The sequence below is a fragment of the Mustela nigripes genome, chromosome 12 (genome assembly GCF_022355385.1).
Source record: "Mustela nigripes isolate SB6536 chromosome 12, MUSNIG.SB6536, whole genome shotgun sequence".
Lineage (NCBI taxonomy): Eukaryota > Metazoa > Chordata > Mammalia > Carnivora > Mustelidae > Mustela > Mustela nigripes.
In genome coordinates, this window is record NC_081568.1 from 43,955,677 (window position 1) to 43,959,054 (window position 3,378).

Genomic DNA, 3,378 nt, shown 5'->3' on the forward strand with positions numbered 1-3,378 from the left:
ATATATATATTATATATTTTACAGTTTTCCTTTCATTTTCCCTTCTTTGCTACCCTTTTTTGTGAAAAATACCACACCATGTCACCAGTAATCAATCCCTCCTTTTCCAACCTCCATACAGGCAACTACACAGATTGCATACAAAAATACTTAATTTATAAAGATAATCGAATTATGTAAAGAGCTCTACTCAACTCAGATTTCATCTCCTTCTACAAAGTAATATCCCACAGTCTTCCCACTCCCTCAAACTCCCAAAAGCAAAGGTGGAGTCAATGGTAGAGAGAGGTGGCCTTACCTCTGAGCTATTTGCATATGATTTACTCCCTGTTGGGGTTGGACTTCTGTAGGGTCCTAATGCTGTCTTTCACTCCCTGACTCCTCATAAGGGCTGGCACATAGCCTTTGGAAATGTTTCTTCTTGGGTAGTGAAAAGAGGACCCTTTAACTTAGATAAAGGAGGTAGTCTTTGCTGTAATCTTGTTGGACTAGCCACTAGACTTTTATACGAGAACAAAGACCATTCTGCTCACACTGTAAACTTGAAGTCTAATGCAGTACTCAGTGTAGGTGTAGCCCAGTAAACATCCAGGGAGTGAAATACAGTCACGGTGTGGATCTGAAGTAAAGCCATGTGGCTTACATAACCCACCATGCATTCCTGGATCTTCTTTCCCATCCTTGAACCTCACCCTGTGAGATGGGCAGAAAAGGCATTATAGTTTATAAATTAGGAAACAGAGGTTTACAGGTTTGAGCAATTCACTAGGCTTATAATATCCAATATAGCACTCACCCTAGGGGCTACATCCTTCCTTTCCTCATATATACTGAAGACCATGCTAAGAGATGGGATCATGGTGAACAAAAGGACACAGCCCCTTCTTTTGTGGAATTTAAGGAGAGGGGAAAACATAAAGCAAAATGATGTGGTTCTATCAACATTTTCCTGTGTGATTAGAAGGTGGAAAAACCCCATTGGATACCATTTTTTTTTTTTTAATGCACACATAGGAATTTGTATCCCTGGGTAGCAAAGTGGTATTTATTGGTTCCAAGATGTCCTAAGAAGGGAAGAACAGGCCAAATAACCCAGAAAGGGCTGGAAAAGTTGGAGAAGGTGGGGGGATAGGACACACTTTTCAGAAAGGATAAGGATAAGAGGCCTAAAGGATGTGTAGTAGTTGTCCACTGGCTGAAGGTGTGAAGGGGTTAGGGTTCCAAGTAAAGTTCTGACATTTTTTAGTATCATGTTTATATAAATTAGTAAATTGGGGATTTCCTCAAAATGAAGTTTCTGCTGGAAAAGTTTAACCGTCTTGTCACAAACCTACAGTTAGTCCTGATCATATTTCTGAGCCTCTTCCTGCTTTCTCTCTTTTTTAAAAGATTTTATTTATTTGACAGAGAGAGAGAAACAGAGCATACAAGCAGGAGGAGCACCAGGCAGAGGGAGAAACAGTCTCCCAACTGAGGAAGGAGCCCAATGTGGGGCTCGATCCCAGGACCCTGGTACCACAACCTGAGCCGAAGGCAAATGCTTAACTGACTAATCCATTCCTATGCCCCAACTGCATTCTCTTAAGTAACCCATAATCATACCTAAAACCCCCTTCCCATTCCCGAGGTCTATCAGATCAGTTACTCATCTGCTTGTGTTTAAGAGAAACAAAACCTCCTTGCAGACAACTTTTTTCTCTGAAATAGTCTGTGGAATATGTAGATCTGCAATTTTTGGATTTACAAACTAATTTCTATTATTTTGAGATATTAAGAAATAAAAGATATTTACTGGCATTTTAACAACCATTAAACTGGATCTTAGTACCTGACACACTATGTATAAGCATCTTCCATCTATTATCTCATTTAATCCTCCCAACAATCAAATAAAAAAGTACTATTATCATCCCATTATAAATAAGTATTAGTTAACTGGTGCTCAAGCATAACTTGTACCAAGTATAAGGCAACTAAATGCAGGAACCAAAATTTAAACCTTACTCCATCTGTGTTAGTTTCCTATTGCTGCTGTGAAAATTGCTGAACATTTAGTAGCAAAAAACAACACACATGTAGCTTAAAGTTCAAGAGCCTCTCTCCAGGCTAAAATCAAGTTGAAGGCTGTGCTACATACCTTCTGTTTTTCTTTGGTTGAGCTGAGGGAAGAATCTGTTTTCTTGCTGTTTCTTAATACTAGAAGTAGCCTACATTCCTTGGCTCATGGTTCCTAGCCAGCAACTCTATCACTTCAACCTCTACTTTTATTATAACTTTCTTCTAGGAATCTCTTGTCTCCTTTCACGTATATAATTGTTACTACACTGGGCTCACATAGATAATCTAAAATAATCTCCCCCTTTCAAGACCTTTACCTTACTCAAATCTTCAAAGTCCCTTTTACCATGGGTGGTAACATAGTCACATGTTCCAATGATTAGACTGTGGACAAATTTGGAGGCAGGCGGGATTGGATGCATTATTCAGCCTACTATATTATCTTTTTCCATTATGTTAAAGAGTATGATATTGATTGGTGAGAGAGCGATATGGTTCTAATTAGTGATGCCCATGATAAATGTAACAATTTAGTCTTACTGCTAAAATCACCTTGGAATGGCTTTAGGTCTCTGGCAGACAATTCAGGTACCCAGACCCATAAAGACACATCACTGACTCTATAATGGCTTCTCCCATTACAACAATCATATTCATCTCCACATTTGATTCTATCCATCAGACAACATTTTTTAAATTCTCCTCCAGCCCAACCTCTCCCACTCTCACCACCTATGTCTCCTGCTGATGGTAGAGGTATCAGCAAATCCCTGAGAGAAGCAAGCCTCCAAATGCTACAAATCTGAGCCGTTAACCTTGCCTTATGAACACTGCTGGGACTCCTAGGATGACATAGTTTAGGTCAACTAGTTTCAGAGAAACCAACAGTGCTTTGCAAGCTGTTAAATTCATAGCTAGATGAGCAAAAAGTGTAATAATTATTGTCAAAGACTCCACAAAGTACTGTGGGAAATATATAAGGCATAGCTTTTGCTTCTAAAGGAATCTAGTTTGATAGAGGTGAAGTTGTGGAGACAGATTAGCTTGTTCATATAGTCCCTTCCCGGTGCTAAGTTTATTCTAAACACCATCTAGGCAGCCTCATCTTGGAATACTGCTCACCCAAGAGAGGATTGGGGGCATTGTGTAACTTGAGACATTTTGGTCATGGATCTTTCTTTCTTTAAGATTTTATTTATTTATTTGACAGAGAGAGATCACAAGTAGGCAGAGAGGAACGGGGAAGCAGGCTCCCCGCTAAGCAGAGAGCCCGATATGGGGCTCGATCCCAGGAACCTGGGATCACGTCCTAAGCCAAAG